The 14324-nt window shown below is 36.2% G+C and overlaps 2 long non-coding RNA genes across 6 annotated transcripts in view; one reads left to right on the forward strand and one right to left on the reverse strand.

Annotated features, from left to right (window-relative positions):
* Positions 1 to 14324, reverse strand: part of LOC145506337 (uncharacterized) — a 788916-nt gene that overhangs the window by 643522 nt on the left and 131070 nt on the right. Inside the window, exon 4 of one of the 5 annotated variants that reach the window (XR_014053774.1) lies at positions 181 to 265. The exons of the other annotated variants lie outside the window; for them this stretch is intronic. This is a non-coding gene — a long non-coding RNA (uncharacterized LOC145506337). The remainder of the gene's footprint in view (positions 1 to 180; positions 266 to 14324) is intronic. 5 annotated transcript variants of the gene reach the window in all.
* Positions 1 to 14324, forward strand: part of LOC145506340 (uncharacterized) — a 160435-nt gene that overhangs the window by 51339 nt on the left and 94772 nt on the right. The gene's annotated exons all lie outside the window — the stretch shown is intronic.

Below are 14324 nucleotides of genomic sequence, written 5' to 3' on the forward strand. Positions count from 1 at the left end.
TATTGGCTTGATTGCTCTGTCCCCTTTTGACCCTCCTTTTTCTCCCCCAGGTAACCTCTATCTCCTCCCTCCCCCTTCTCTTCTCTACTTAACCTGTGAATCTCTTTGGTTGTTTCAGGCTGTGGAGAACACTTAGGGAACTGATCACTGGCTAGATTGGTCTCTCTCCTTTTGACTTACCCTCCTCTCCTCCTGGTCACCTTTATCTCCTTCCTCCCTCTTCTCTTCTCTATGGAACTCCGTGAACCTCTCTGAGTGTTCCACACTGTGGAGAGCAAATAGGGGATGGATTACTGCCTAGACTGCGCTTGCTCCTTTTGATTCCCCCTCTTCTCCTCCTGGTCACCTCTATCTCCCTCCTCCCTCTTCTCTTCTCCACGTAACTCTGTGAACCTCTCTGTCTGTCCCTCACTGTGGAGAATCTTTTCGCCATTAACCTAGATGTTTTATCATCGGTGCTGTATGGATGGAAAAGTCTTGAGGCTGCTATAAGAATAAGACTGAAAGCCAGAGGCAGGAGGCTTAAATCCAAAACTTGAGAACACCAGAAAACTCCTGAGTCCAGGGAACATTAATCAACAAGAGCTCATTCAAAAGGCTCCATACCTACACTGAAACCAAGCTCCACCAAAGAGCTAACAAGTTTCAGAGCAAGACATACCAAGCTAATTCTCCAACAACGCAGGAACATAACCCTGAGCACAAGGATACAAGCGGCCAAAACTCACACCAAACCTATACACACCTCAAAACTCACTACTGGACACTTCTTCACTCCAGAGAGAAGAGATCCAGCTCCACCCACCAGAACACCGACGCAAGCTTCCCTAACCAGGAAACATCAACAAGCCACTCATCCAACCCTACCCACAGGGAGGAACCTCCACAATAAAGAGGAACCACAAACTGCCACAGAAAGGCCACCCCAAACACAGCAACCTAAACAAGATGAAAAGGCAGAGAATTACTCAGCAGGTAAAGGTGCATGATAAAAGCTCACCAAACCAAACAAAAGAGGAGGAGATAGGGAGTCTACCTGAAAAAGAATTCAGAATAATGATAGTAAAAATGATCCAAAATCTTGAAAACAAAATGGAGTTACAGATAAATAGTCTAGAGACAAGGATTGAGAAGATGCAATAAAAGTTTAACAAGGACACAGAGAAATAAAAGAGTTGATCAATAATGAATAATGCAATATCTGAGATCAAAAGCACTCTGGAGGGAACCAACAGTAGAATAATTGAGGCAGAAGATAGGATAAGTGAAGTAGACAATAGAATGGTGGAAATAAATGAAGCAGGAAAAAAGAGTTAAAAGAAATGAGGAGAACCTCAGAGGCCTCTGGGTCAATGTTAAATGCCCCAACATTAGAATCATAGGAGTCCCAGAAGAAGAAGACAAAAAGAAAGGCCATGAGAAAATATTTGAGGAGATAATAGTTGAAAACTTCCCTAAAATGGGGAAGGAAATAGCCACCTAAGTCCAAGAAAACCAGAGAGTCCCAAACAGGATAAACCCAAGGCAAAACACCCCAAGACACGTATTAATCAAATTAACAAAGATCAAACACAAAGAACAAATATTAAAAGCAGCAAGGGAAAAACAACAAATAACTCATAAGGGGATTCCCATAAGGATAACATCTGATCTTTCAATAGAACCTCTTCAAGCCAGAAGGGAATGGCAGGACATACTTAAAGTGATGTAAGAGAAAAGACTACAACCCAGATTACTGTAACCAGCAAGCATCTCATTCAAATATGAAGGAGAAATCAAAAGCTTTACAGACAAGAAAAAGCTCAGAGAATTCAGCACCACCAAACTAGCTCTTCAACAAATGCTAAAGGATCTTCTCTAGACAGAAACACAGAAAAGGTTTATAAACTCGAACCCAAAACAACAAAGTAAATGGCAATGGGATCATACTTATCAACAACTACCTTAAATGTAAATGGGTTGAATACCCCAACCAAAAGACAAAGACAGGATGAATGGATACAAAAACAAGACCCCTATATATGCTGTCTACAAGAGACCCACAACAAACCTAGGGACACATACAGACGAAAGTGAAGGGCTGGAAAAAGATATTTCACGCAAATGGAGACCAAAAGAAAGTAGGACTAGCAATACTCATATCAGATAAAATAGACTTTGAAATAAAGGCTGTGAAAAGAGACAAAGAAGGACACTACATAATGATCAAAGGATCAATCCAAGAAGATATAACAATTATAAATATATATGCACCCAACATACAAGCACCGCTATATGTAAGGCAAATGCTAACAAGTATGAAAGGGGAAATTAACAGTAACACAATAATACTGGGAGACTTTAATACTCCACTCACACCAATGGATAGATCAACTAAACAGAAAATTAGCAAGGAAACACAAACTTTAAATGATACAATAGACCAGTTAGACCTAATTGATATCTATAGGATATTGCATCCTAAAACAATGAATTTCACCTTTTTGTCAAGTGCACATGGAACCTTTTCCAGGATAGATCACATCCTGGGCCATAAATCTAGCCTTGGTAAATTCAAAAAAATTGAAATCATCTCAAGCATCTTTTCTGATCACAATGTGGTAAGATTAGATGTCAACTACAGGGAAAATACTACTAAAAACACAAATATATGGAGGCTGAACAACACATTGCTGAATAACCAACAAATCCTAGAAGAAATCAAAATATGCATAGAAACAAATGAAAATGAAAACACAACCCAAAACCTATGGGATTCAGTAAAAGCAGTACTAACGGAAGGTTCGTGGCAATACAAGCCTACCTCAAGAAACAGGAGAAAAATCAAATAAATAACCTAATTCTACACCTAAAGCAACTAGAAAAAGAAGAAATGAAGCACCCCAGGGTTAGTAGAAGGAAAGAAATTATAAAAATTTGGGCAGAAATAAATGCAAAAGAAACAAAGGAGACCATAGCCAAAATCAACAAAGCTAAAAGCTGGTTTTTCGAGAAGATAAATAAATAGACAAACCGTTAGCCAGACTCATCAAGAAACAAATGGAGAAGAATCAAATCAACAAAATTAGAAATGAAAATGGAGAAATTACAGCAGACAATACAGAAATACAAAGGATCATAAGAGACTACTATCAGCAACTATATGCCAATAAAATGGACAACTACGAAGAAACGGACAAATTCTTAGGAAAGTATAACTTTCCAAAACTGAACCAGGAAGAAATAGAAAATCTTAACAGACCCATCACAAGCACAGAAATCAAAACTGTAATCAGAAATCTTCCAACAAACAAAATCCCAGGACCAGATGGCTTCACAGCTGAATTCTACCAAAAATTTAGAGATGAGTTAACACCTATCCTATTCAAACTCTTCCAGAAAATTGCAGAGGAAGGTAAACTGCCAAACTCATTCTATGAGGCCACCATCACCCTAATACCAAAACCAGACAAAGATGCTACAAAAAAAGAAAACTACAGGCTAATATCACTGATGAACACAGATGCAAAAATCCTTACCAAAATTCTAGCAAACAGAATCCAACAACATATTAAAAAGATTACACATCATGACCAAGTGGGCTTTATCCCAGGGATGCAAGGATTCTTCAGTATTCACAAATCAATCAATGTGATACACCACATTAACAAACTGAAAGATAAAAACCATATGATTATTTCAATAGATGTAGAGAAAGCCTTTGACCAAATTCAACATCCATATAAGATAAAAACCCTCCAGAAAGCAGGCATAGAAGGAACGTACCTCAACATAATAAAAGCCATATATGATAAACCCACAGCAAACATTATCCTCAGTGGAGAAAAATTGAAAGCATTTCCCCTAAAGTCAGCAACAAGACAAGGATGCCCACTCTCACCACTATTCAACATAGTTTTGGAAGTTTTAGCCACAGCAATCAGAGAAGAAAAAGAAATAAAGGGAATCCAGATTGGAAAAGAAGTAAAACTTTCACTGTTTGCAGATGACATGATCCTCCACATAGAAAACCCTAAAGATTCCACCAGAAAATTACTAGAGCTAATCAATGAATATAGTAAAGTTGCAGGATATAAAATTAACACACAGAAATCCCCTGCATTCCTACACACTAACAATGAGAAAATAGAAAGAGAAATTAGGGAAACAATTCCATTCACCATTGCAATGAAAAGAATAAAATACTTAGTAATTAATCTACCTAAAGAAACAAAAGACCTATATATAGAAAACTAGAAAACACTGATGAAAGAAATCAAAGATGATACAAATACATGGAGAAATATACCATGTTCAGGGATCGGAAGAATCAATATAGTGAAAATGAGTATACTACCGAATGCAATCTATAGATTCAATGCAATCCCTATCAAGCTACCAATGGTATTTTTCAGAGAACTAGAACAAATAATTTCACAATTTATACGGAAATACAAAAAAACCTTGAATAGCCAAAGCAATCTTGAGAAAGAAGAATGGAACTGGAGGAACCAACCTGCCTGACTTCAGGCTATACTACAAAGCTACAGTCATCAAGACAGTACGGTACTGGCACAAAGACAGAAACATAGATCAATGGAACAAAATAGAAAGCCCAGAGATAAATCCACACACCTATGGACACATTATATTTGACAAAAGAGGCAAGAATATACAATGGAGAAAAGATAATCTCTTTAACAAGTGGTGCTGGGAAAACTGGTCAACCACCTGTAAGAGAATGAACTAGAACACTTTCTAACACCATACACAAAAATAAATTCAAAATGGATTAAAGATCTAAATGTAAGATCAGAAACTATAAAACTCCTAGAGGAAAACATAGGCAAAACACTCTCTGACGTAAATCATAGCAGGATCCTCTCTGACACACCTCCCAGAGTAACGGAAATAAAAGCAAAAATAAACAAATGAGAGCTAATTAAACTTAAAAGCTTTTGCACAACAAAGGAAACTATAAGCAAGGTGAAAAGACAGCCTTCAGAATGGGAGAAAATAATAGCAAATGAAGCAACTGACAAAGAATTAATCTCAAAAATATTCAAGCAACACCTGCAGCTCAATTCCAAAAAAATAAGCGACCTAATCAAAAAATGGGCCAAAGAACTAAATAGACATTTCTCCAAAGAAGACATAGAGATGGCTAACAAACACATGAAAAGATGCTCAACATCACTCATTATCAGAGAAATGCAAATCAAAATCACAATGAGGTACCATTTCACACCAGTCAGAATGGCTGCTATCCAAAAGTTTACAAACAATAAATGCTGGAGAGGGTGTGGAGAAAAAGGAACCCTCTTACACTGTTGGTGGGAATGCAAACTAATACAGCCACTTTGGAGGACAGTGTGGAGATTCCTTAAAAAACTGGAAATAGAACTGCCATATGAGCCAGCAATGCCAGTGCTGGGCATACACACCAAGGAAACCAGAATTGAAAGAGACATGTGTACCCCAGTGTTCACCGCAGCACCGTTTACAATAGCCAGAACGTGGAAGCAACCTAGATGTCCTTTGGCAGACGAATGGATAAGAAAGCTGTGGTATATATACACAATGGAATATTACTCAGCTACTACAAAGAATGCATTTGAATCAGTTCTATGAGGTGGATGAAACTGGAGCCTATTATACAGAGTGAAGTAAGTCAGAAAGGAAAACACCAATATAATATATTAATGCATATATATGTAATTTAGAAAGATGGTAACGATGACCCTATATGCGAGACAGCGAAAGAGACACAGATGGAAAGAATAGACTTTTGGACTCTGTGGGAGAAGGTGAGGGTGGGATGACTTGAGAGAATAGCATTGAAACATGTATATTATGATATGTGAAATAGATCGCCAGTCCAGGTTTAATGCATGAGACAGGGTGCTAAGGGCTGGTGCATTGGGATGACCCTGAGGGATGGGATGGGGAGGGAGGTGAGAGAGAGGTTCAGGATGGGGAACACATGTACACCCATGGCTGATTCATGTGAATGTATGGCAAAAAACCACCACAATATTGTAAAGTAATTAGCCTCCAATTAAAATAAAATAAGAAAAAGATGCATGAGACAAATGCTCGGGGCTGGGGCAATGGGATGACCCAGAGGGATGGGATGGAGAGGGAGGTGGGAGGGGGGTTCAGGATGGGGAACACATGTAAACCCATGGCTAATTCATGTCAATGTATGGCAAAAACCACTACAATATTGTAAAGTAATTAGCCCCCAACTAAAATAAATAAATTTATTAAAAATATATATAAAAAATAAAATAAAATCATGGAAAAAAAAGAAAAAGAAAAAATAAACATGAGACAATTTCAGAAGATGTAACATACAAACAATTGTAATAACAAAAGAGAAACAGAAGAAATATTTGAGGTAGTAATGGCCAAGAACTTGCAAAAAATAATGATAAACACCAAACCACAAATACCAGAAGTTCAGAAAACATTAAACAAAACAAACAGAAGAGAAAAAAATAAAAACTTTATCTTTGGTATTGCAGAACACCAAAGATAAAGGGAAAATATGATGAAAGAATCAGAGAGAAAAAGTGCCTTACTTGCAGAGGAAAAAGGATAAAAATTTTGGTGGACTTCTCATAAGAAATGACAGAAGCAAGAAGAGAGAGAAATGAAATATTTAAATACCTGTAGGATAAAAAAAATCAACCTAGAATTCTATATACAGCAAATTGTCCCTGAACATTAACTAAAAATACTGTATCAGATAAATAAAAACTGAAGAAATTCAATGCCAGCAGTGAAAGAAATATAAAAGAAGTCTTTCAGGGAAAATAAAATGACATGTTAGAAACTCAGATCAATATAAAGAAAGGAAGAGAGTCAGAGAAGGATAGATGAATACAATCTTTTATTTTTCTTATTCTTAATTGATCCAAACAATAACTTTTTATTAAAATAATAATAATGTATTGAGAGACTATAGGACATATATGTTAAATGAATGACAACAGTGTCCCCGGGAACAGAAGAGAGGAATTGGGAGTACTCTGTTATAACATTCCTTACTATTCACATAGCAGAATAGAATTGTTTGAAGGATAGTTTAGATTATTTAAAATATATATATTGTAAACTCTAAAGCAACCATTAAGATTTTTCAAGATGTATAACACACTAACAGAGAAGATAAAAAAGGAATAATATAAAATTCTCAGTTAAAATGAGAGGTAGAAAAAGAAACCTCTGCCAAATGAATATAATACAATTATAAATATGGTTGATATAAATCCAAATATTTCGAAAATTACTTTAAATGTGAATGGTCTATATACATCAATTAAAAGTCAGAGATTGTCAGAGTGTATTAAAAAAACAACACCCAGCTATATGTTGTCTGCAAGCAACTCACTTTAGATATAAAGACACAGGTTAAAAATAAAAAGATAGAGAAAGATATACCATGGCAATACTACTCAAAAGAAAGCTGGAGTGGCTGTATTAATCTCAGACAAAGCTGATTTCAGAACAAGAAAAGTTATCATGGATAAAAAGAACATTAAATAAAATTAAAGGGATCAATTCTATAAGACATAATAATTCTAAATATGTATACAACTAAAAATAGTGTTGGAATATAGAAACAAAAGCTGACAGAATTGCAAGGAGAAATACATAAATCCACCCTTGCATTTGGAGATCTGATAGATATAACTGACAGATCAAGCTGACATAAAATCAGTAAAGACACACTTGACCTGAACAATACTATTAATCAAATTGATCTAAATCACATTTTATATATACTCCATCCAACAACAGCAGAATACACATTCTTTTTCAGCTCATATAGAACATTTGCCAAGATAGACCATATCTGCGCCCTAAAATACATCTTCAAAGAATAGAAATCACAGAAAGCATGCTTGCAGACTACAACAGGATTAAATTCAAAGTCAGTAAGAGGAAGATACTGGGATAATCTCCAAATATTTTCAAAATAAGGGATATACTTCTAAATGACACATGATTCAAGAAAGAAATCTTAGATAAAATTTTTAAATACTTTGAACTAAATAAAAATTAAAATGCAATTTATCAAGTTTTGTGGGAAGCAATGAAAGCAATACTTAGAGGGAAATTTACAGCATTAAATACATGCTTTAGAAAAGAATAAAGGTCTAAAATCAATAACCTAAGCTTGTTGTTGTTTAGTTGCTAAGTCCTGTCTGATTCTTTGGACTCTGCCAAACTCCTTTGTCCATGAGATTTTCTAGGCAAGAATACTGGATTGTGTTGCCATTCCTTCTTCAGGGGATCTTCCCAACCCAGGGATAGAACCACATCTCCTGCTTGGCAGGCAGATTCTTTACCACTGAGCCATCTGGGAAGCCATTTTATACTCAGCCCATCTTTATCCTTTAGCTTAGCCAGACTATAATAAGCATTGTTCTAAGGAAACAACTTTAAGAAGTTTTTCCAGTAGTCCATGGATGCTTTTTCAATATATTTTCAATGTGTTGAATTCTTACATTCTAAAAACAAAAAACAAACCCAAAAACTCCTAAAAATGTCCAGGTTCTTAAAATATCTCTATCAAAGTTCTTAAGAGATTTTGCTAAGAAAAGCCTGTTACATTTTAAGCAGTATCATTCCTAACTCCTGCTGAGAATCCATAAACAGTTGTGGATTTCAACCAATTCAACCCACCACAGCCAGGATTTTAATAAAAATTATTTTTGAGGTGCCTACTGAATTTCTGTTCTTTATCCTCCTGATAACTTGGCATGTAAGCCATCAATATAAAATCTTGATCCTCCTGCATATGACTAAAGTTATGAAGACAATAAAGACAACATCACAAGAACCTGAATGAGAGATAGTCCTAGACTATATGTTTTGGAAATAAGAGGATGCTGGGCTCACCTTTGCAGCATGTCAGGAAGTGCCTACAACTTAGTATCAGCTGCTTTGTCAGGGCTGCAGATGCTTCTTGGAGGTATGTTGTCTAAAGTACTGCTTCTCAAAGTCAGTCCCAGGCTTCCTTATCTTTCTATTTAATAAGAATTGATTGAACAAAGAGTTCACTTCGAAATGTGAGTCTTATTATCTCCATTAACCTATCACCTAGGTTTGTTACAACTATCTAATAACTCTAGGCAACTGTGAGTAAAGTATTCAAGGCGTTTTAGGCTAATAACATTGCAGCAGCTCCAGAAGCCCCAATAGGCAGCAGTTCTCTGCAGCACCCTGAAAAGTCCTGAAACTGCACACTTTGCCTCCTCTACCACCCACCCCACCACCAAATCTGGAAATCTGTGATTATAGGATGGGGACTGTGGCAGGAAAACATGGTTTTTACAAACTTTTCTAGGCAATTCTGATACACATGCCTGATTTCACCAACAGATAATCACTGATGAGTTGTGTAAGGTTTATTATTGCACATGAAGTTTTTATACATAATTCAATGGTGGCTACATTGTTATTGGGCTTCCAAGGTGGTGCTCGCTAGTGGTAAAGAACCCACCTGTCAACGTAGGAGATGTAAAAGACGTGAGTTTGATCCCTGAGTCAGGTAGATCCCCTAGAGGAGGAAATGGTAACCCATGCCAGTATTCTTGCCTGGAGAATCCCATGGACAGAGGAACCTGGTAGGCTAGAGTCCATGGGGTCGCAAAGAGTTGAACACAACTGAAGCAACTTAGCACGCACACTGTTATTACTGAAATGAGTGAGACAAATCATAAAAGTACAAGTTTTCTTTCACTTATGTGAAATGCTATACCTCAGTTTGATCCAAGCATGATTTGATAAATACAGGTTCTCAACCAAAACATAGGTCCGAGCATGCAAAATCAATAGCTATTATAATTTTTAATTTTGAAAATCGCTTGAACTTTACTGGTAACTCTTTTAACCTTGCACCATTTTAAATGAATACACAAACTGAAGAGAGCTACATTTATTAAAGTACACTGGAAAAGTCCCTGATGCTAGGAAAGACTGAGGGCAGAAGAAGAGGGAGATGAGACAACTGGATGGCATCACTAATGTAATGGACATGAACCTGGGCAAACTTCGGGAGATGGTGAGGGACAGAGGGGCCTCGTGTGCTGCATTCCAGGGGTCGCAAGGAGTCAGACATGACTGGGTGACTGAACAACAAAAAAATTTATTAAACATTTCTTCATCAGTATGAACACCAATAATGCACTGAACACTGTAGCAAACAGCCTTCTGGGATTGGGGCAATCATTTATTTTCACTTAAAATTCACAGTAAAGTTTGAAAATAGGTACTTGTGCCAGTTTAACCTTGGTTTCTATTATTAAACTAAAACACCAAACAAAATCTTTTGAATTTCAAATGTTTACAATCAGGAAATTAAAGGTTTACATTAGGAAATTAAAAAAGAATAGCAATTTGAGCCTAAAACAAACAGAAGAAAAATACAATAAAAATTAGAATAGAAATCAATGAAATTTAAAAGAGAAAAATAATAAAGAAAATCAAGAAACTCCAAAGGTGGTTTTTTAAAAAATCAAAAAATTGGTAACTCCTAGCCAGATTAACAAGAAAAAGACCAAGACAGAGAGAATACAAGTTATCAATATTGGAAGTTAAAGAGGAGTCATTACTACTGATCTAATGGAAAGTAAAAGGACAAATAAGGAATTCTATGAACACTGTAAGACATCTCATCCTTGCCTTCATTCAGGCAATATTTGAATCTTCTCCTTAGAAATTAGGTCGATTTCTTTGCAAAACTGCAGAGCAAAATAAAGAACTATTGTTTAACTTTTCAACTTATAAAATATGTTCTTGAAACTCTGAACAAAATCAATAGTCCTGAATGCCAAGGCTTTAGATTGTAATTAGACTTCTTTACAAGCAACAATATTTGAATTAAAAAATGCCAAAAGCATGAAGAATACAGGACATAAATTTTATACCATAAATGACAGTGTTTGAAAAACTGCAGGGTTTTATAAGAGCCACTGAAAAAGTTCAATCAAATGTAAGAAGCAGGAAGATGTTTTTTCATTAGTGAAGAATATAGGGAAATTTGTCCAGTGTTGTGAGTAGAAGAAAGTGCCAGAACCCGACCTTTCTTCAGGATAATTTGCCGAGTGAGGTATCTTAGAATCCTCAGAAAGGTTCAGGAGAATCTTGGAACTCTTTTGAGAGTTGGCATGCTTCACAGAAAAGTCTTGGCCCAGTTACTGCCAAGTGTATTAGCTTTCTTTCACTATGGAAGTAAATTACCAGATTTAGTGGTTTAAAACAGCATATATTTATTGTTTTGCGGTTCTGTAGATTAGAAGCCTAACACAGCTCTCACCAGGATAAAAATCAAGGTCTTAGCAAAGCTAAATTCCTTTCTGGACGTTCTGGGGAAGAATGCATCTTCTCAGCTTTTCCAGAGCCTATAGACCAGCTTCACTCTTTGGCTTATGACTCCTTCCCTCCATCTTCAAAGTCAGCACTGATTCATCTCTACACTGTCCTTTCATAGGCACATCTTGCTCTGACTTAGCTGGGAAGGTTTTCCACATTTAAGGACCTCTGTGATTACATGTGCCCCAACTGGCTAATTGAATATGACCTTCCATCTTAAGAGTCTTAACTTCATCACACATGCAAAGTACTTTTTGTGTTATGTAAGGTAAATTATAGGTTCTGGGAACTAAACATGAGGACATGTTTGGGGAGCTGTGACTGCCAGGCAATGCCTGAGAAAGATGTTTAAGTAGATAGGCCAGAATGGAGTCTTGAAATAACCCATATACTAGTTTGAGATGAAGCATATATTTACTTTCTTCTTAGAGGGCGTGAAAGTGACTGAGAGAAAGCAGGCTGTCTGGGACAGGTTCAAAAATATGGTTAAAACCAGGTCAGAATATACAGTGTGGCCCACTCTGTCAATAATCCATATACTATGTATACTCTGTCAGTGACCATGGAAAGACAGAGGACAAAAACAACAGATATATCAATGGAAGGGGCCATTGCCTCATGACCAGGCTAAATGACTTTATAAGTCAATGGAGGCTAGCAATGGACAGAGGACAGCAATGGACAGAAGACATGCCTCCCCATGATGTTCACCAATGCATAGGCCCCTGGAATCAGACTTTACTGATATATCTGTGTGTGCATTCTTGTTTCACTGAGTTCATATCATGGTATGACTAACCTTACATGAAGGAGGCTAGATAAGTTGGCAGATGATAGGCAGTAAAAAGTTTATAAAAAATAAATAAATAAGTTTGGTGTTTACTTACCTCAATGTGACCATGAAATTTGTTCTCATTTTGCAAGCATGAGTTTTAAATTCAGACAGGCAGGAACAAAATTTCAGTCCCACCATGTTCTAGCTGTATGACCTTGGGCATATGATGCAATGCCTCTAAACCTCAGCGCTTTCAAATGTAGTAAAATAACTTTATATGCTATTCAGTAGAAAACTGATACTCTTGGGACCTGGGTCACTGTAACCAAGCAAATGAGAGTACGAGCTAAATTGCTCTTCTGAATAGAATTTTTAAAAATTCAGAAATTAGAACAAAAGAGTATAGAAAAAATATAAGCAAAAAAAAAAATGACAGGAGATTAGACTATAGCTTTGATACTTTTAGGATCAGGAATAGTTAATAGTGAATTTTAAATTGTTGCCATGATGAAAATACTTCCATATCCTCAACACCTTGAATAAGGTCTTATACACATAAACATACACACCTTTGTGTGAATGGTTTGTGTGATACTAATTTAATTAATCATTTAATGCAAGGTACAACAGACACAAACAAAATGACAAAGATAATCCTTAAACTCAACTAATTCAGTGAAAACAGGTAGAAGGCACAGAGAAGAATAAGAAATAAGTCCTCAGTAACAGGTAAAGATATTAGAGTTGACATTTTTTCAGACTATAGAATAAGGGATTTATAAAATTATTTCTATAGAAATAATCACCCATATCCAACCTCTAATTTCTCATTTTTCTTTATATGAATATTATTTTTGTTGTTTAGTCACTAAATCATGTCCGAATCTTTTGTGACCATGGACTGTAGCCATCAGGCTCCTCTGTCCATGAAATTCTCCAGGCAAGAATACTGGAGTGGGTGCCATTTCCTTCTCCAGGGGACCTTCCTGACCCAGGGCTAGAACGCAAGTCTCCCGCATTGCAGACGGATTCTTTACCATCTGAGACATCAGGGAAGCCACAACAGCATGCTAGATGATAACAAACCAACTCAGAAATCTTGATGACTTAACAAAGGTTTCTTTATTTTTCATTGAAACATATTAATAGTTGCTTTACAATGTTGTGCTAGTTTCTGCTATATGTATACACATAACCCCTCCCTTTTGAACCTCCCTCCCACTACCGCCATCCCACCCCCTAGGTCATCACAGAGCACCAAGCTGAGCTCCTTGTGCTATCCAGCAGTTTTCCATGCGCTATCTAAACACACAGTAGTATATGTATGTCAATCTCATCTCCCAATTCACCCTACCCCACTTCCTGCAACCTGTGTCCACACATCCATTCTCTACGCCTGTGTCTGTATTTCTGTCCTACAAATATGTTCATCTGCAATATTTTTCTGGATTCCACATATATGTATCAACATACTTTGTTACTCACAGTTCAGTGTACATTAGTGGTATATGACACTGCTCCAGTTGTTTAGTAACTCAGGGTTTTTCCTCATGTAATGTCTATGTTATTCTCTCCCTATCATCCCCCAGAAATGTCTTATCTAAAATAGTCACTATCCATTTGTGTTCACTGAACACTTGAAATGGGGATTTAGTCTGGATTGAGATGAGCTATGAGTATTCGCAGTCCACTGAGTTGGACTCTGCACTTTCATTGCCAAGGACCCAGGTACAATCCCTGGTGAGGGAACTAAGATCTCACAAGCTGCCCAGTGTGGCCAAATAAATAAATAAAAATAATAAAAAATACACATGTACTTAAAAATAAAATGTACAATATAAAAAAATTAAAATGTACAATATAAAAAAGAAAAGAAATTATCTTTTTAATAATTTTTATATTGATTATATTTTGAAATAATATAGCTTATATTTGTACTAAGTGAATATACCAGTGAATCAATTTCACCTGTTTCTTTTTACCATTTTTAATGCGGTTCTTAGAAATTTTAAAATTATATATGTACTCACTTTGTATTCGACAATACTTACATACAAACTCCAGATTCAATTTTTTATCATATACATGCATAAAATATGCCTATATTTGTTTCCTGTTAAATTTTCATGCAAAATATTGTACTAAGAAGGCTGCTGAGAGGATTGTGCTATGACCTATGTAAGCT

This window comes from Giraffa tippelskirchi, chromosome 5, assembly GCF_054371585.1.
Source record: "Giraffa tippelskirchi isolate mGirTip1 chromosome 5, T2T-mGirTip1v1.2.pri, whole genome shotgun sequence".
Taxonomy (NCBI): Eukaryota; Metazoa; Chordata; class Mammalia; order Artiodactyla; family Giraffidae; genus Giraffa; species Giraffa tippelskirchi.